Source organism: Meleagris gallopavo, chromosome 15 (assembly GCF_905368555.1).
Source record: "Meleagris gallopavo chromosome 15, MGAL_WU_HG_1.1, whole genome shotgun sequence".
Lineage (NCBI taxonomy): Eukaryota > Metazoa > Chordata > Aves > Galliformes > Phasianidae > Meleagris > Meleagris gallopavo.
In genome coordinates this window covers 15067411-15088136 of record NC_139418.1, presented here as the reverse complement: position 1 = coordinate 15088136, position 20726 = coordinate 15067411, and the positions used below count along the sequence as shown (strand labels likewise).

At 43.5% G+C, this 20726-nt stretch overlaps 2 long non-coding RNA genes across 2 annotated transcripts; one reads left to right on the top strand and one right to left on the bottom strand.

The window, feature by feature from the left end:
* Positions 1–239: 239 nt before the first annotated feature.
* On the bottom strand, positions 240–6841 carry LOC146543349 (uncharacterized). Its single transcript, XR_014886586.1, has 2 exons — positions 2505–6841; positions 240–1967 (listed from the first exon to the last, which is right to left on the bottom strand). It is a non-coding gene; the product is annotated as an uncharacterized LOC146543349 (long non-coding RNA).
* A 131-nt stretch (positions 6842–6972) lies between these two features.
* On the top strand, positions 6973–19762 carry LOC146543348 (uncharacterized). Its single transcript, XR_014886587.1, has 3 exons — positions 6973–7088; positions 14677–14818; positions 19332–19762. It is a non-coding gene; the product is annotated as an uncharacterized LOC146543348 (long non-coding RNA).
* The last annotated feature ends 964 nt before the right edge of the window (positions 19763–20726 follow it).

Sequence of the window (20726 nt, the reverse complement as noted above, 5' to 3'; positions counted from 1 at the left end):
AAGAGCTATGGAAAAAAATTGTTCATCAAAATCAATGTGCCTCCACACTAACAGGGAAGAGAAGGCAGTGCTGCCACTGCTGCACCCTGCATGGACAAAGTGCTGAAGGAGAAGGTCAGGATTGGAAAGCAGAGAAGCATCTCCTGCCATCAATGTGGCAGCTGTACCTATAGCAATCCCCAAACCAAGGACACCCAAACGGAGCAAAGTGTAGTTTGCAGTTTAATTAATCACGTATCTTTCTTTTTATTTTTATTTTTATTTTTTTTTTCAGGCAGTCCAATAATTTTAATTAGTTGGGCCAATAGCTTTAATTTGTATGATGGTTTGATTTCTTTATTTCTGGTCAGTGAGGTCAATGAAACGAGTTCATTTTTGGCTAATGCACGATGAGAAGTCAGCACCTTGTTTTCCCTTCTGCATGCTGTACCTGCCTTCCACAGGGTTTCAGATAGCAGAGATTAATCAGTATTAAATCATCCACATAGTGTGAGTATTTGCTTATGTGTTTAGAATAGTTGCTCGCATCAAGAAGTGCAGTGGTGCCCCAATCTGCTTTCACTGGGCTCCCCATCATAGAGAGAAAGACACTTCCTGGCAGCTGTTCCTCAATTCACTGCAACAGCCACTATTGGAACACAGACAAAACAAGGCCATAATAGCTAGCACATGTGTACCACGGCAGAAAGGACAATTACCTTTCATCTGAGAGTGAGCACGAGTTGTTTAGTATTTTCAAATGATGCTGTGGGCAGCAGTAATGCTCACACCAAGCCCTGTGTTCACCTGCCCAGCTCTGTGCTTGGATAGATCACTGCTTTGCATCACGAGCAATGACAGGCTCTAATAAAGGGCACAAATGTTCCATAGCTGTCCAGAAATACGGCCAGGATCCAAAGGGTGCATGCATTGTGCACCACAGAGAGCTTCCCTGCAGCTCTCATGGGTCGATATTAAGGTGGTGCTACTCCTCCTGTTGGAGTTTACTGAATAAATAACTTTGTTAGCAAGGATGCAACATCACGACAGGGTCTTTCTAATTAGCAAAACATCTGCCCTAAAGATTTGCATTGCCTATAACAGAGACAACGAGGAATAGAGCTGATAGAGCACTGATAAATACCCCTCATCTGTTTTACATTCGCATGTGGTATGTATTCCAAAGGGAGAGGGAGCGACATATTTCTGTGACACTATTTCATCTTAGCAAATCAATGTACAGGCTATTAAAAGTCCATTTTTCCACGGATGATAAGTGTAATTACATCTCTCTCGCAATAAAAACGAGTGCTTATTAAATGTAAATATTTAACAATGATTAAAATACATTTGAAGGAAACTTTATAGCTTTATTTTATACGTTCCCATCTGGGTTGCCTTTCCTAAACCACTATGCTTTTTGGAGGGTTATTAAATTATTATTTTGAGAAGGACTAACACTCTGCGTGTCCCTCGCTTCGACTTTAATTTCGTACATGTTCAGAATTTATTGAAGTCTGGTGAGTTTAAGATTCAATCAATGCTCTATTGTATTTGTAGAGCAGGCATGGAGGGGAAAGTGGCTTCATGGGTTGGGAAATGCCACACCGACATCTCTTTTGTGCATTCAGTGTCGATAGCCAGATAGAGTTCCATGACTCCACGTGCTCTCATTTGCTTCCAGTGGGAAAAAGTTGGTTTCTTAAGCGAGTTTCTTCAGTTTTATGTACAGCCAACCCTTAGAAGTAAGCTCTGGTGGAGGGGCCAATCTCATAAATTGCATATATGTATAAGGGGCATTACGTGTGCGAATCGCTGACCTGCAGTTGAAGCACATACGGGGCCGACCCTTCACAGAGCGACTTAACGGGATTACCCAGGAGAGAATTCACGGGCAACCAAGGGTTTGTTGGATCCAGAACATAAACCCTGTCTGCGGTGAAAATCTTCAATATGGACGCTCCTCCCAACTGCCCAGTGAAGCATCCCTATAGATTTTCAGAGAGTTGAAGTCAGATTTGTATGAAATTCTGCGGTCTATTTAAAAAAATAAATTAAATGCATTGCAGGGATATAAATGATTGCACTGCTGTAGAACAGCTTAAATACTTCCAGAAAAGACACCACTCCCAGTTAAGTTTTATAAGTTCTTGATATAATTTGTGCTCGGATGTGGCACTTTCACCCCCATTCACTTTTATGAGATACTCACTCTCCAATGATCCCCACTCCTGACTCTTTTTAAGGAAACCTGTGCAAAGTTCAGCTACAGACTTACAATCATTCTGAAGGGCTGGAGTTAATCTCTAGTTTGACCAGTAATTTCGGCCGTGTAGCAATATCACCAGTTATTTACTCGAGCAAGTGCTAACGGGATCAGGCTGCTGAGAGCTCATTAAATGCCCGATCCTACAAGGAAGCAGCAGCTCAGAGCACCACGGAGTTTCTCAGAGCTGCCAGGTGCAAAACGCTTGCTTAAAGAATCATAACAAGAAATAGAGAAAGAGAAGAAATGTTGTGCCCACCGTGGGCTGAAGCTCTCCTTAGATCTCACGCCCTCCTGCTCTCAGGTCAGTGCAGTCCTTCAGCAAGCTCAGGATGCTGCGATAGACAAAGAAGCAATGTGTTTCCTTGAGAAGGAGAAATTCCTCTTGAAATAAATTCCTCCCTCCCTCCTGAGATTGGTGCTTAAAAAACCCAACCCAAGCCACCACCAAGGAAGGGGTTATTTATTTCAGAAACAACAAACCAGACATCATTCTACAACAATATATTCTGTGGGTTAAGTTATATTTGATGCAAGGAAAATTAATTTAAGGTGGTGATTCTCCACAATATTAACCTTTGAAAAATAAGGTTTCTCTGGGTAGGGAATAAATGCTATTAACACAAACGGACTTCACAGTGCGAACATGATTAACTGCTCGCTTAATTAAATCTCTCAACTAAATGTTCATTTATTTGTTTTCTACATCTTTCTGGCCATGAAAAAGATGTGGGTTAAAGTTAGAACATGCATTAGTTGGGTTTGTTGGGTGACATAGCCCTCCTGCAGAGCACTCAGCAGAAAATAGTGACAGGATAACGTCGGCACAAAGTAATGACGGAGCAACGCCGCCGGCCAGAAACACTCACCACATATTTGTGTGTTTTTGGCTGTTCCTGCTGCCATTGATGTCGATGGGGCACAAACCCAATGGCAACGAGAACACTTTGTGATACAGACGTGACAACAACAGAAAGCAGTCGGTTTTCTTGCATTTCTGATCAGTTTTCACACTGGGATGAAGTGTAACCCGGAGTTAGATGTGCATAGCTGTGTGCACACGAGCTTTAAGTTAAAATCCATCACATGTCACACTTCCTTAAATAATATTGAACACTTCTAGCGTTGGCTGTGCTTTAACATTTCCATCTGCGTGTTTTCCCTGCATAAATGATGGCATTGAAATCTCCGTGTCTGCTGGTCAGGGTGAATGAAGGAGGATTGACTCAGAAGATGCAGCATTATTTCAATCCTGAGTCCATGGTTTTATTACATCCATCACTTCTAACTTCTGAGAACATATGTTTTAACAGCAAGAAACATCCACGAGCAGCTCTTGCTTGCCTTCAGAGAAATCCTCCTTTGTCCTCATTTTAAAATAAAGTTTTGTTTTTTATTTTTTTGCACTCATTATTCCTCTCTCCCCTCTTACAAACCTGCCTCCAATTTTAAGTACAAATTGTGTCTAAATTCTGCCCTCAGTTATTGGGAACTAGAGAGCATGAAGATATTTTTTACTGAAAAGGAGAAAACATCGCCTTCACCTCTGTCCTTTGTTCCCACAACAGTTGCTTAAATGTAAAACGATGATCCAGTGCCATGAAGCTGTCTGTTCTGTTCTGAGTGAAGCTGCTTTCTTGTTCCCTGACCAAAACTGAAATATCAGCCTGCTGATGATACAAAAAAATGTTCATCAGGAATGGTAATTGCCCTTCTGATAATTCTATAATGAAAGACAGCACTGAGTAATTACACATCGCATAGGATAGCACTGCCTCTAGGGAAAAAAAAGAGCTGATCCAAGCCCTCCAAAATCACGGTGATGTTACTCTCAGCTCTGCAGGCTGAGTGTCTGAGTGCCCAATGCCTGTGGAGTGAACCCAAAGCCCATCGGCCGCACCGCACTGCGCTGTGCTGCTGTTCATCCCAAAGGGAACAACGGCAGACGGACATCAGGCTGAAAGCTCCTTCCCTATTTTCTTATTTAATATTGAGCAGGGGAGAGTAAATGCATCTGATGTAGGTGGAAAACTTACCGAGGAAAGCAGTTAACCCGCATTCTCTGCTGCGCTGCTCAAATTCACCGCTGCGAATACAGGGGCTGCAATACGGGATTTGCATCTTTGCTGAATAAATCATTCTCACCCGAAACCTTTCCATGTCCACGTGGGCGGCAGCGAAGCCGAGGCCACTGAAACGGGTTTACCAACAAACTGGGAAATTCCTAATACAAACCTCTCTTTCTAACGGGTTATTTCATCACTTTGCTGTCTATCGGTTTCGCTTTGCGCTTTGCTTTCCTCCAGCAGAGACTTTGCTGTTTGTGCTTTTCGGTAGCGCCTCGGTGTCGTTCAGTTCACAGCGCAGCAGTCCTAGCGAGCCATATCTGCAGCATGAGCTGGGCTCGGTGCTGGGCTGTCCCGTCTTTTTGCTGGGGATTTGCAGCTTTGGCTCACAGCTGCTGCACCACTTTTGGGAGCGCGCTGCATCAACACCGACATCAAATCAACCTCTAGATTTTTGAAAATGGAGAGTGCATTTAAATGCATTGAGATTCCTCGCTTCTTGATGAAAAAACATTAAGAGGTGAAGGTTTTAATCTTGCTGCATAGCTCTGAGTTTGGAGCTTAGGGCTGAAAGCTCGCAGTTCCAGTCCTTGCTCTTTTTGCAAAGATTTCTGACAGGACATAATGCAGCCCACAGCGGTATTAATCCCCCTGTAGCCTCTCTAATAGTGACACCTCCCCATACCACCCAAGCTTGACAGCCCCGAAGCTTGCGGCAGGAAGAGATAAGGCAGCCCTCACTCCTCAGAGCCAGCGGAGCCCCTAATTGCCCACATTTATTGCTGTTAGGAAATTTGGGAGAGGGCCTTGCCTGGGTGTTTCCTATGTTTTGCCGAGACAAGGCCCGCTGATTTTAGTGGCTGTAAGATCAGCCCCAAATTCACCATCTCTTACAGCGACAAATCCAAAGGATCTCCTTGCCTTGGGAGAGAGATTTAGGAATCCAGATTTATATGGCGGCAATTAACTGCAAAATTTGGCCCTAAAATCCCACTGATGTAAACAGCGGGGCTGCAGGTCAGCACCAAGCACACAGCCCGGGATTAGCAGCAGCTCACTACTGGAGCAATTATCTCCTGGCAAAGCCAAAAACCGCTCTTGTTAAGCGACCACGGGGCTCTTGCTCCTCTCCCTTCCATCTGTGAAATGCAGGATAATGCCACCAAACTGGGGGACATTTTCCTAGGTTTCGCTGAGAGCAGGTTAGTGAGCAGCGTGTCTTTAGGAATATTTGGAAAATAAATCTTACAGCCTCTGAAGGAGAGTGGAGGCTGAGCAGAGTGGCTGGGGCTGGTGTTTACCAGGAGAGTTAACAAGCCTGGCAATAAAACCCTGGGTAACGATGCCTCTGAAGGGTTACATTAGCTTTGGAATTTACTTTTATAAAAGCATGAAATTTTATGTAGAAACAAGATCTCTAACCACCTATGTAAAAGGGTTTTTAGTACCTCTGAGAAGGATGGACTGCTGCTACTGCAGGACAGATCCTGTGTAAGGTCTGTAGGATTGGAGCTCAGTGAGTGATCCAGTATTGGTTCTTTCATAAGCTTTGTCTTTGGTGAGCACAAAATATTATTTTCTTGAATTCATTTCTTATATATATATATATATATTTTTTTTTTTCTGCCAGTCTCCCCCTGCCAGACTCATTTTTAGCAATTAATGTTGAAAATTCAAGCTGTTTTGCTTCCTTGGTTCAAATATGATTTTAGAAATAATAATATTAATAAACATCAATAATAATAATTTTCTGTTTCTTCCATGTACAGCTCCTTGTTTCCATGATTGTCAGTTGAGAGGAGGATTAAGGCACAGGAGAGGTGTGTGCTCTCCATTTGACTTGTTACAAAGCTGAAACAGCAATGAAGGAAGAATGTTATTGTGGAGTCCGCTCAACTTTACGGCAAACCATCAGCTTGACTTTTCACACACAAAAAATGATGCATTGTCTTCAAATACCCCTCTCCATTTCTTAGCACTGCTTTGCACCAGAATGCAACAAAAGCCCTGATTTTACCACCGTGAATATCTAGGCATCCATGCACATATCCAGGCAAAAATCCCCTTAGCAGATCTACACGATTTAAATGAGTAAACCTTAAAATACCGAAGACAAAATTTCTCTTTTTCAATCCCGCAACCAAGAGGGCAATTAACAACGCCGGATAGAACTTAAATAACTTCATTCGTGGCAACACTGGGAGGCAGCACGGAGGGTAGCGGCTCCGCACGCGGAAGCCCGGCTGTCCGCAGACCGGTGAGCTGCTCACACCATCCCCCGCAATGGAGCAGCGCGGTCCGGAGCCGGCGAACGCCTCGTGGCGGCGGTCCGCAGCCGGCGGCGGGCGCAGGAACGCGGGGTGCTGCGGGGCCACGGGGCGCTGCGGAGCTGCGGGCGCATTTCTGCACCTCCACTGCCCGGACCTGGGGCTGCGGCTTTGCAGTCGCCGTCGTTTCTCCCCGATTTCTGTGATTATTTTTTTTCCCCTCACATCAGATGCGTGTCTGATGGTTCGTAGAATCCCGCGAGCTGCCTGCTCTTGCTTGTGAACAAGGAACTGCATGCATGCATAGGCGTGCTGTTTACATCAGCGGTGTAACGCTAGAATCTATCAGCGCATTTACGTGAGGTGTACTGTGGCAATATTCTTGTTACTATAGGAACAAAATACACGTAAATATTTAGCTGTATTCATTTCAAGTGCAAGTGGCAGCTCTGCAAACATGCAGTGCCCTGAGCCAGGACGCGCTTTCATGAACGGGGAAGGTCCAGGCAGGTGAGCAGCAGCACACATCTCATGCACGCAATGCAAATGCCAAATTGCACAATGCTAAGCATGAACTGAAGTGCCGGTGGGGCTGGTGTCTGTGCAGGGGGATAATCCCACACAAGCCCCATAATAAATGTTTGCAGGATCAGGCCTGGAATAGTTTGGGAGAAAGTTTCCCTTTTGTTTCTTTTCTGTCTCCAAGTGATAGATGGATTGTAAGAGTCAGACCCTAAAGATCACGTGCGTTACAGACGGACAACAGCCATAAAATTGTCCCTTACCTACAGATCTCTGAGCTCAGCGTTTCTGCAGGGCCTGATTTCATGTTTATGTCAGTTGGAGAGCTGTAGTCCTTCCCTCAGCTTTATCGCAGAAAGAAATAAGATTTTGGGACGACTGCCTAATTTTTAAACTGCTATTATTAGACAGAAGAGGACTTTTTAAGTCAGGAAAAAAATACAACAAAGCAAAAATCCTGAAGCAGTTATAAAGAAACCTACAAAGCATGTGAAAGGGACTGAATTTAACTCCCTGCTCCGATGGATATCAGAGCTAAAGCATCTTTTGAGTGGTTCTAACGATAATTTTGACGGCTCTCTCTTACCTGCCTGTATTTTTTGACAGGAGATAAGTTGGCTTGAGTCATTTGGGCAGCGCACAGGGTTTCTTCTATGACGTTAGCTTACAGAGTGACCAGTTCTCTTTGTGCTGTCGTTTATTCACTGTTTTGGTGAGAAAAAACAAATATTGGCTGCTCACCAATAATTGTTTGAGAAAACCAGATATATGCTGCAGATTTTGTCTATGTTGCTAGTCCTTATATAAGCAAAACGGGTTGTTTCTTAAACACGGGTATTTGTACTAATCTCAAAAATTCTGCCCTCCATGCCATCCACAAAAAAGACCATTGCCAGACCGTGCAGATTTATCCTGCTGGGGAAGTGTGTCCATGAAGGAGGGGAGATGATCCATATGGGCTTCTGATTTTCCCCCCAAGGCTTGCCAGTAGGGAGCAGATAGGAGACCCTATAAATCTTCCAGTGGCACATAGAATCGCTGAGCCCTCAGCTTGTAAATCCTTTATAAATCCTAGCAGCCCTCCCAGCTGAGCCATGCCATGCACTCTCCTACTGACGGTCCTCCTCCTACATGGGAAGAGGAATCCCACATGGGGTAGGACCTTACAAGGTCTCCCACGAACTGGGACCTGTATGATATCCCGTCCTTGCTGTGATCACTGCAGCCGGGGTTGGTGCACCATCATGGCCCTCAATTCCCCACGCTGTCTTCAGAGAGAAACCCAACAATGGTGCACTGTATTTAACACCGTATGCTGTGGGAAATGGAGAGGAGACAAATGGACTTTATGTTACAACATAAAGAATGTTACACCCTTTGGTAATACGTAACTAATAACTTAAATCCATTTAAAAGCTCTGCTCTCGACTATACCGCTCACAAACAGAGCCAAAGCTGTAAAAATTCATGAAGGAGTCAGTAGCAGGCTGGCTGGGGTTACAAAGTCTACACAAACTGCTAGAAGTCACAGTTTTCTCCATGAAAGCCATGGCCATAGCAAATATACCACACAGATTGCTGTCTAATCCATTCCCAGGAAGCTGCATTGTGTGCGGCCGGGTGAATCTTAATACTGGTTGAGGTTGGGAGGCAATAAGGGTGTATGGGGTACAGCTGGGTGCACTCTGCCAGTCAGTGGGGACCCAAAAACGTCCCCAGTGCCCTGGACCTGAGTTTGCCCCACAGCAGGTGATGCAGAGCTGGCAGTTGACCGATGGTGCTGGAAAACAAAAGTAGTGTGTGGAAGAAAAGGGCTCCTTTTCATTTCTGTTTCCTGTGTCAGGCAAAAATGAATGACTAAATGCACCTTTCTCTGATGTTGTCCATCATGTAAATACTGGTGGGCAGGAGTCAATATGAACTTTAAGCATACCTGACACAGGTGGCTCATGCCTTTCAATGCTGAATGGCCACTGGCCAACAATTCACAGCGCAGCATAAAGGAATCCTTGTGGCAAGCAGCCTTCCCTCTGTTTATATTTGTTATGTCAGAATGAAGCTATTCATTGGGGCTGAGATGAAACTGCCCAGGTGAATAACTTCCTGAAACCCGGAGCTCCTGCAGGAGTGCGACCAAAATCAACTGCGAAATGAATGCCGTGTATGAGTGTGAAAGCTGGGGAAAAAGTACAGGAATTGGAGAGCCAGTGGAGGGCAGATGCAGCCCACAGAGGCTGCCCAGGTTCCCGCTGCCCTGGCATCCTCATTGCTGTGCCGTTTCCAAGCATTGCTCGAGCTGAGCCATTGCCACGAGGGTTTCTATCTCTTCCTCTGAGCCGTGTTGTTCTGCCAATGGACCAACCCCAACATGGACATGGATGGAAAGAAAAAATTAACTGGATGAATGATATCATATTTCCTGATTTTAGTAGTCAGTCTGTGGGTTGTTTTTTTTTTTTTTTTTTTTTTTTCCAAAACCAGCAATCTAAAATAAAATGTGGGCCATTCTCAGAGGAGTTCAACAGTGCTGCTTTTTTCCTATGAAGCCATAGCAGCTTATCTCCAGGAAAAAGGGCATAAACCCCATCGCCTGTACTTCATACATCTGCAATGTAAATGAAAGCCTGTGTGTCATTTTTTCCATCGGATGAAGCCTAACTTATTCCAATATATTTAATCAACATAAAAAATCGGTTGTGCTCTGTCCAAAAAAGATACGCAGCCTAAATATTTTGGTGTGTAGTCACCAAAATAACTGTAAGGGGAAATTTGCAAACAGTTTGGGAAGTTTCCTTTCAGCTTACGCATGGAGAAATCTTTACATACTATCAGAGCTGGGATTAATTTATCACCAAGCTCAGGAACTGTTCCCAATTGGAATTAGCCACACTAATGTCTGGAGCTGACAGGCACAGCTGCAGCAAGCTCGCTCATGTTTATTATTGCAGTTTTCCTCATCTTTTAACAGTTTGCACACTAATGGAAGAGCAGAAGCTAAAGCTGCTCATCTTTGCTCCGCTATTGCAACGAGTCTATTCAGACAATAAAACACCCCCAGGGCTGACTTTTAAGCTCCTTCTGGCATCAGCAGTGGGAGAAGAAAATATCTGCACCTTCCTAAATCTTTTCTGAGTGTTCTTTTGGAAAATCTCTGAAAGATTGCACTCAGCGTCACATTTCTGTGCTGCTCAATTCCTGTTTCAAAGCCTGCTTTGGAAAATAGTGGCCTTTAGCAAAGGGCTGAAGATAGAAGCCTTTGTTGAATGGGAAACACAAGCAGAATTTTTTTAAAAAGAAGGAAATCTGAATTTGGCTGCTATGCATTTCAAGTATTGTGAGTCTTAGAAAGAGGGTATTGCCTGAGGCAGCTGGCAGCAATGGGATATTGTGGCACTAAACAATGTTTTATTTTCCTTGATGTTGTGCAGGATGCAAGTCATTCTGCCTCCAAAAAGGAAACGATCTGACAGCATGAAAATGTTATTTATTCAATAAGAAATTGTCACAGATCAAACTGACAGGTTATCAGCTAGTGTGTGTTAAGCATTCCATGCAATGTGCATGGCCAAATCCAGACCCTGGGGCTTGCACAGGGCTGCATCATGGCTGCAGGCAGGCAAGTCTGTGCAGAAGCAGCACGGGCACAGGGCCTTATCTGTACTGGAGGCTTTGCTGTGGCTTTGGGACTGTGTATCCATCCCCCCCCCCCCCCTTTTTTTTTTTCCCATGGAAAGATGGGAGCGGGACAAGCAAGAGGCTCTGACATCTGTCTCACCTGCCACAGAGTTGGGAGGCAGCCAGGACGTGCATCTGGACGGAGAACTTGGAAGCAGTTCCAGGTCCTGTATTTTAGGCAGCATAATAGGTCAGAAATGTGTTTCTATCCCCAAGTTCACTCCGAGCAGCGCATGCACGCTCATTCGGCTGGAGCACAGCCAGGTTACCTATCCGTTTATAGGAGAACACGGCCAGGGGCAGAGCAGCCGAGGAGCAGGTGGTGCTGGAGGCTGCCAGATGTCGCGGCCCCACTGGGCTGGCAGCCCCTACCCACCCACCAGCCCCTGCGCCGTGCACTGCCCCACGACTGGCAGCGGTCCCAGCCCTGCTCTCGGCTGCCCTTCCTGGTCTCGTCCTCTGTAGCCTTCTGGGGTTCTGCAGGAGTGGTGGGGAAGGATGGAGAAGAAGAGGGGAAAACATCGCAGAAGGGCAGGAGGGGAATGAGGACCGCTCCATCCTCCATCCTCTGCGTGCTCCTCGCAGCCTTTCTCCCGGGGCTGTTTGCCTTGTTCAACTGTCACAGCTTCACAAGGAAGATGTGCTGTCAGTCTGACTTCGAATCGCTGCTGCTCCCCCAGGTGGGAAAAACCAGAACTAACGCGGAAGCAGCGAGCAGAGGCGATGCTCTCACCCAGCGCTCGCAGGGTTGACAAAACACTTCCCCACCTGCTCCTTCTGCCAAACGCATCTTGTAGGGCTGCCTGGGCGTGCGTCTGAGCTGCTGATTCAGGCTGATGCTAGATTTGCTCACCATTTTCCGTTTTGTATCGCTGCATCACCATCTGAGAAAACAATGAAATGAGAGTGCTCGTTTGGGAGATGGGATGGGATATGAACTGTCACCTTTGCTTCGCTATTTTGGTTCATTTCAGACAGGTCATTGCAAATATGTGAGCAGGGTCAGATGGGGACAAATACATGCAGGGTTCGGTTGTTGCTCTGTGCTTTGACAGGCAGACCTGCTCTGCCTGCTGTGGTTCCAAGCTTTCACCACCTTGGCTTTTCATGCTTGTCAGAGCCAGAAGCAAGGCACAAGCAAATGAGCAAATGAGCAGAAATGGTTCCTACATTCCTGCCTACCAGCATCACAAAGCTCTGGAGTGAATTTGCACTGCATCCCCCTGAGCTTTATCAGTAATGAGTGAACATCTCGGCATGCCGTTCCCTCGGTGTCTGTTGGAGGGCAAGCCATGGGGATGGCTGTAGATGTGGGATGGGAGCTGAGATACCTGGGGGAGGTGTGAGCCTCCTGCCTCTGTGCTGTGCTGCACTGTGCCAATTAAAGTCTAATCTGCTGCTGCTGTGCTGCATAGATGGTGGAGGAAGGCTCCGGCCCTTCCCTTTCCCTCCACCTCTCTCCCATTTTCCTGTAGCTGTTTTCATTTCAGCTGTATGCCAAGTTTGATTCTTCTAGGATTTTTCCACAGTGACCTCTAAATCCCTTCACTGGACAATATGATGCATCGCTGTTCGGTACAATATCCTCCTGTCTGGTTTGCTGGCCCCAGACTTATTATTTTATGTTTCTGTACATTAAACTGCATTTTCCATTCACTGGCCAGGCAACCAGTGGATTCAAATCCCTCGGTCCTCGTTATTTGCTCCCTCTTCAGTTTTGTGCCCTCTACAAACTCGGATAGTTCGTGGAGGCATTTTCATTCAAGTCATTTGCAGTTATTATAAATGAGGGAAATCCCTCGGTGTTCTCATTTGTTGAACCTTTACAATACAGGATTACCTTTTCAAAGGAGGATGCAGGGGTTTAGCAGCATGACTAGTGGGTATTAATAGATACCTCCTGGCACAGATCCTCTGGAAGACACAGTTGCTGTCATGCTGCCCTTTGCACAGATGAAAGCAGTAAATCTGCATGAGGGCTCACGTCCTCAGCTGAAATTGCTCTGGAGCATAAGATCAGGGAAAAATGGAGGAAGGAAAAGAGAATCCATGGGCTGCATAAGGCAATGTGGCGATGAGGTCCTTCCAAGTGTTTATGTGTCCTGGTTGTGTGCATCACCATCAGCTTTTAGCCCTGCCTTTGGTCCCACAGCAGCTGTTTCCTTGACTTGCAGCTGAAAAAACTAATTGGCAGATCCAAAGGCTGCAAAGATGACCAGAACCACGAGTGAAATGTTCTGACCAGCAGCCCAGTGTCCTGCACCATGCTACGGAGACAGCATGGATCAGGGTCATGTTGATGGCTCATGGATTTTTACAGTCACCTCAGCACCACAAGAGGAAACAACGATGTCTCCCCATGAACCTTGCAGGTTTTATTAAATGTGTGTTTTGGTTCGAAGCCAAACCATGCTCAGTTGTTTTATCACTGTTTATTCCTGTCTTTCACAGTCTTTATCAGTTGCCCAAATCAGAGCTGCGAGCAGTGCGAGGGCTGAGTCACACAAATAGTACTTTTATCTTCAGTCAAATCTATAGTCAGGCAACAAACCCCCTCATCTCGCTCCTATTTAGAGCCCCAACTCAGGCTCTTAAAGAAGAAGGGACTTCACAAAGGAATTTCGGTAATTATCCTCTCCTCTCCATCCCCCAGATGTTGTTTTGGATGATGGATACCTGTGAATGCTTGAAAAGAGCTCAGAGCTGCTGTTTCCCTAATGGAAGACTTCTAGGAAAGTGAACTTTAACTTCTACACTTCCCTATGAAAAACAGATCCATGTTCAGTTTGATGCCATTTGCCTCAGGATGATCTCAGCTCTTAAAATATGATGGTTTTAGTTGGATTAAGAGCCTATATTGTTGCTGAAGAGAAAGAAGGGTGCCTCTTTAATTGCAGCTCAAATCTACCTAACAACTGCCACATGTTGAACAAGATTTAAGAGTTATTAAATATGAAAGCCACTATTGCTCCTCCACCATAAGCAGCCTTTGTTTTTTAAACCTGGAATGCACTAAGAAAATAGGGGGAAAACATAAAAAACAAAACAAAACAAAAGACTGAAAAATCAAAATCTGAAGAGGTACATTTGTTTTCTGTAAGGGCTGAGGTTCTTGCAATGCACTTCTCTCTGCAGCAGCATCTGTTGTTTTAACTGAAACTGACTCCTGGCAGATCTGTTAACCTTACTGCTATGAAAATTGTGTACAACTTCACGACAGTTGTAAGTTCACTGCTACATGTTATCTGAGGTTATTTACAAGCAGAGGGTTGAGAGTTCGACCAGAGTCACAGTAAGCAAAGCTCCTCTGATTGGTGCTGAGTGTGGGAGCCGAGGCTGCTGCTCTGCTGCATGTACCCTACAATGAATAGGGACATTTGCAACTATGTCATACTACAGATCTCGACTGTCCTCTTGGCTCCTTGCAGCAAGCTCTCTGACTCAAGGGGGGTTAGACTGGTTCAGTGTTAATGCCATTGGTTTGAGTCACTTGGCTTTGCAAACATGAGGCCGATTTGAGCCTAGGTACCAACCCCAGGGCAGGCATAAGCCAGCAGGTAGGGCAGATCCTGCCCTCTGCCAGCTGCTGGAGGGAGATTATATAGTGGGATGCTCAGGTTCCTCGCTGTCCCTAAGAGGAATGTGGCTGTTCTGGGGAGCTCTCTATTAACTTTGCATCTTCCCATGCTGTGAGCTACTGTTGCTGTTTAGGATGCTGATCCCTGTGGTGGCTCATCAGGCTGGATGCCAGAGCCCTCCCTGATGCTGGTCTGGAAGGACCTTCCAAGTGGAGCCACCCCTCCTTCTCCAGCTGTACTCAAATGGGCTGGGTCATTCAAAGGACTTCTCGTGTCCTTGCTCATTACTGATGCTTTCACATTCTTCTCTCCTTTCAACTTAGGGATAAAATTCCTATGGAGAGAAGAAATATTGGGCTGTGGTGTCTTCCTGGGAGCGGCCAGCATGGTACTGAGATGTCAGCTGCAGTAACAAGAAACATGTCTGCTCAACCAGCCGAGACCACCAGACACAACTTGTAGGAAGTGAGAGCAGACAAAATGTGGGTCAAGGGAATAAAAGTGTTTTTATAGATCATCTGTGATAATTTGTAGAAAGTTGATGCTTGGTCAGCTACTGTATGCATGGGGAAAAAAAATCAACAAAAAATCTTAACTTCCAGAGTTTGATGATTAATTGTGTTTTAAGATGTCAGCCTCCTACTATCTTTCCACTGTTCCTGATACCATTTCAGAGAGATCCTTAACTTCTATAGTGGGATTTGGAGTCATGATACTACAGTTTTCATACAGCACATTATCATTATCATTATTATTATTAATATTATTATTATTATTATTATTTAGGGCTCCATTGAGCAATCTTGGCATCTAAATAGAACAGTATAATTTAGGGTAGAGGCTACTGCGGATCTTTGCTGCCTGGCAGGAGAACTAAGCTAAATCTGTCAGGTTACAAAGGAAAAGTAATTTTCATTTTCCCTCCTGCTCAGCAAGGTAAAATTCAGCTCCTAATTTTCAGCAAAGAAATTACAATGGTTGGATTTTTAGCATCTGATTGCAGACCCACACGTGTAAATCTGGAGATGCCTACAGAGCTGGGAACCCAGTTCCCTCTTTGGCAAGTTGAGGAAAAAGGGAGAGCAATCAGCTTTCAACCATGTTTTTTAGACTTCCCTTTTCCTATGGATATCAGAAGCCATTTGTTTCTCCTACGGAACTTGTGCTGTCTCAGCATTTTCCCCTGAGATATCAGTTTGAAAGCACTACTGAAGTTGTTCACCAGTCTCCAACCAGTCCTTGCCTCCCCATTGGCGCCAAACATCAGGTCACCTGCTTGTGAAGCTGAGTCCTTGTTGATGGGATGGAAATTTCTAGAGGCTTTTAGAGATGCAAATCTTTTTTCTGTTGCCTGCAATCTCCCCAGCAAATTGTAATTTGTGCTTGCAAGCCAAAATGAAACCACTACATTCTTACAGTAGGTGGAAGTGTTGTTTGGAGTATGGGAATGTAGTTGGGATTCCCAGGTTTTGCCGTGGTGTTTCCTGGTAGAATAGACAAAGACTGATCATGATATTTTAAAAATTTCTTTGACCAACAGTAAGAATTTTCAGAACAAAACCAAAGCTTTCTTCTCTTATCCATCCCCATGGCAAAGCAAGGAATCTGGAAGAAAGATTTTTTGACTATTCCTCACTGGAGAAGGAACAATTTGGGCATTCAGGAGATAAATCAGTTTTCTTGAACTTTCATTTTTGTGGCTCCAACCTTTTCCCTAATATTAAAATAGATCTTCAATATATACATATATTTTTGCACTAATAATTGTGTGAACAGAGAATTGGCATTGCTGCTTCTTTTTCTTCTTCTTCCTTTTCTTTGTTAACTTTTAAAGTTTTCTTTATTATTAAATTCCAACTTTCAGCTGACCCTTGAATAATTGGTTTTGTTGCAAGGGTTATTTGAGGTCTAAATGAGCCCAATGACATCTGTTTAATTTTAGATGCCTGGAAAATATTCTAAAATTAATGAAATCCAAATGTATGATAAACCAATAGAACAATTTTATTTATTAAAAAGATGGCTAAAAATAATTCTAAACATTTCAAGAAAACAAAAGAGGTGAATGGGATTTGTCAGTGTTTAAGTTGTACTTATTATATTACGTTTCAGTGAAATGCCCTCTTGACCTTCCACAGTTTGGTCGATTTCCTCATCAGGCTCCTTCCAGCTAATTTGCTTTGACATAAACAAAAAGAAAAGAACTCAAGAATCAAATGCAGTCGTCCGATATTTGGGGTCTCTGTGCTGATTATAGCCAGATACAAATAAGAATGAATGGAACTTGCTGAAGACAGGGCCATGTTATTAATTCTTCATGAATATTTGGATGGTCATGGGAAATGTATGAAGCCACACACAAATCTCAAACGTGTCACAAAATGTAGTTTGAGTGCTCATTCCTTTTAAAAATGTGTGGTTGAATTGCACAATTTGTTGTTTTCCACTTCAGTATGGTTTAGTTCACCCTCTGGGCTGCAGAAATGTTATGGGGTTCAAGTGAATAATTATACCATGAATGAGGAAAGATGATCTATCCATTTTACGGATTCAGTTTGCTACATTTCTTCCTTTTATCCAGAGGAATTACACATATATCACGGATCAGCCAGGAGACAATTTCTACTGACATTTGTAAGATTCTCAGTGCAACTAGTGCTGGAGTTCTCTTTGACTAGTGTCTCTTGTGTGGCTTAAAACACTCCAAAACAAATGCAATTCACAGCTTGTAAGAATATGTATGCACACATGTAATCTGTAAGTAAATAAACCAGATCAATATATTTTTCTACAATACTTTTCACAGAATCATAGAATCATCTATGTTGGAAAAAACCTTTAAGATTATCCAGTCCAACCATCATTTGAAGACATTATGTAGATATTTGAAGACAATACTCCTCTTGAAAAGAAGCTGCAGGCAATACTTCCATGAACCTCCAAGATTTTCTGCAGGGGTAACCAGAATCCAATCTGGTGTCTGTGAAATCTCTCAGGTTCTTGAGAAGCAGTGATTGACTTAGCAATAAATTAGGATAAAGCTGACAGATATAGAAAAGATTGTTGGAATGATGGTGATCAACATCATTCTGGAAACTGATTGTATTTGCTATACTTATATCTGATAACAAAGTAAAACTATTTAACCATAGTTTATTGGACATTTCTCTGTAGTACAGGTGCTGAGCTCCAGATAACTGCGTTACGTGGCTCAGTGCTTAACCTTATCATTGAGTCATTTTTAGCTCAGTTGACAGAAGGATCACTGGTGTAGCTGTAATTGGAGTTTACAATGTTTGCAAGTATTAGGTGACTTGTAGCTTAATGCCATAACTATAGGGACAATAAATTACATGGTCATTAGAGGGCTTTAGCTATTCATATAGTATTAAGCATAAGGAGGACAGTAACATTGCTCTAATAACACATAAAACGTATATTCCAATTAAAACCATAATAGGATAGACTTGGCATTATATTACAGCCTCTCATGAATTTCACTGCTGAGAAATTATTACGGTTAAAATCCTGGTTTCAGAGACTTGCACACAGGGATAATAAATTCTCACGAGCAGGTTTAGATGGAAGCACTGCGCCCCGTGGAGGAAGATTGTGTTTTAAAGCTGTGAAAATTCAGCTAGTAAGCCACAATTTGGTGGGCTGAGTTTCTTGCTTCCCTTACTTCTTCTCCATACTGGAATCTCCAAACTAATTGAGGCTTACTTAAAAGAAATTGAGTAAATAGAAAGCAGTCAAAAATGATATTTAGAAGCTTTTATCTTCTCAAAGCAGTTCTGTCACTGTACATGACTGTGTTTTACTATGTTCTTGAGAGACTTCTTTGAAGGGCTGTTGAAACTGTCTTAGTTTTAAGTCCAAATCTGTATTCTGTCCCTGATACATGCAGCGTTTCTTTTCCCAAGAAGCAGATCCAAAGAGAAAAGTCAGAGATGGACTTTGGTTGAGGAACAGCTCCATGGAATATATTCCTTGTTAAAATACAAAGTTTTACCTCTTTTTTCAGTCTCCACTGACGTCCCCAAGGACAGCACACAGCTGCTACGTGTGTGCATTCAGACCTCACAGCTTGTTAAATTCATTATCCCAAGGGTATGTTTCACCTCTGTTTGAAGGTTCTGAGTCCTATGAAACTCAATCATTTGCTTCACTGCAAAGAAATAGCTATGTGCTTATATGACCTTCCAGAAGAAGGCTGTTGGTCAGAATACCCCCCCTTCTTTACTTGAGATTAGGCCTTCTTGTTTGTTCATCAGTCACTTCATCCTTGTAAAGCTGTAAGAGATATGGAGCTGTTTGGAAGACAAACTAAACTGTGCTTCCTTGGTCAGTTCTTCACCCCTCTCTCCCTGCCCATCCTGCAATAACCTCCTTAAGTCTCGGTTGTTAAAATGGCTATAAACTTGCTTTGGGAGATTATGGCTTTGCATCAGTCATACAAAGATTATTTGAAGTGTGGTTAACATGGACTAGGAGCTATCTCCCCACGCTGTTTCACAACAAGTAAAACAACTAAAGACCTCATTCCAGATCATTGGGAGATTAGAAAGGAAAGTTGAATGGGTCTTTAGGGGAAAAAAAATGAACACCTTTTAGAAAACAAGAATGTTTCTAGAAACACAGATGCAGGAATGATTAAGAGTTGGGTTGATCATTTTTCTTCAGGCATATTCAGCATTGAAAAGAAAGTTTGCAATGCTGAAGCCACTACCAAACTGAAGAGAGAATCAAGAGTCCTGTAATGGCTTGGAAAGTGCTCCTTCTCCTTATAGTGAACTACAGCTTATAGGGGATCACAAAACTATTTTCTGAGAAGGACAAACTGTGTATTGTTATAAGAGAGTTCCTCTCCTCTTCCCCCAGTGCCATCTGGGTTCTCAACCTTCTTCTTCGGAGTGAGTTCTGTTTCACAGGGTAAATCATTTGAGGGGGTTTGTTGTACTCTTTTCTCCACTCACAGCCTCCTGTGGGAGCCTCCAACATGAAACGCACCCGCTGCAAGCTCCCAAGCTCAATGGAGGAAGAGGCCTCTGCTCTCGCTTCCTCCCTCAACTCAGGGTTTCGTATCCCAGCAGCTCAGGATGAAGCCCAGCGTGCTGACAGTGAGGATATTTCTCCTTCATTTGGGAATGGAAACACGGGGCAGCTCTTCTTCATGCCTCTTCAAGCACCAGCCTGTGCAGTAAGAAATATTTTTCTTACCCTATTGAGGACTTGGATGAGCAATGTGTCCGGATAACACCAATTTATTGTGAGTTATATCCCTCTGCCACATAACACCATTGTGGAACTTCCTCCTCCCCCGAATTTAGGAGTTGAAGTGCAATCTGCTCTGCTCTTCTGTAAGAAAGGTTCTGGTATATAATGAAAATAAACACAGAATAGTCTACAGTGCACAGGCCAAAGATCTTATGGTTGCTGTAGGAAACATACACAACTATCTTCCAATGGAAACAGTGTGATGTCTTCTTGCATGTCCAGAAATTTTTCATTCTGTCATAACATTATAGTCTCTCCACTCCTCTTCATAAGCCCTTCATCCTTCTTTGCTAATGGTTTACAATATAGAACAATTTAACTGTATATATTGATGTAAATCATGTCACCTTCTCTGTGAATTATATAAAATAATTCATACTGAAGAACTATAGAAGGGTTTCTAAAGCTGCAATTAATCTGCTCTTTTCCATTACCCTGGGCAAGAATAAAAGCCAGATACAAATTTTGCTCTTTCCCTCAGAAAGAAAAAATGCAGTCATTTAATAACTGAAACTAGTAGTTTCACTTATTCCTAAATTAGACTATTCAAGCTCTGAGGAAGGTTCATTAGCCCAGACCTTCACCACTGAAATCAGTTGAACTGCAGACAACAGAGAGCATAGTTTATATTTGTTTATAGAGTGCCAGTTAGTCAATAATACCAAAATAATTCCAGATAAAACCAGCTTCTTATCAATATCTGACTTACTGGTCAGAAAATCATTTAATGCCATATGAAGTGTAATAATCTGTTTGTGCCTGTAGCTTTGAAATTGCTGTAGTCTAAACCATGCTTCATTTCATTCCTTGCTCCAGGCTAGCTAAGCTGTACTAAAAAGCATGAAATGCTTTGGGTATCTTAGATCCAGATTGTTGTCACTATGTACAGATCTACCACCCTTGGGGTGGCCATACTGACTGGTATTAGTACAGCTTTCCAGATGCTGTAATAAACACCCATGAGTTCAGCCAGGAAAAGAAGGGAGACTGTGTGGGTTGTAGAAGCTGTATTACTAGGGAATGGGGAGTCCTTGTCCTGTGCTCAGCCCTCTGCTCATCTGGATACAGAAGGTTTGGGTTGGCACTGTGGGCTGGC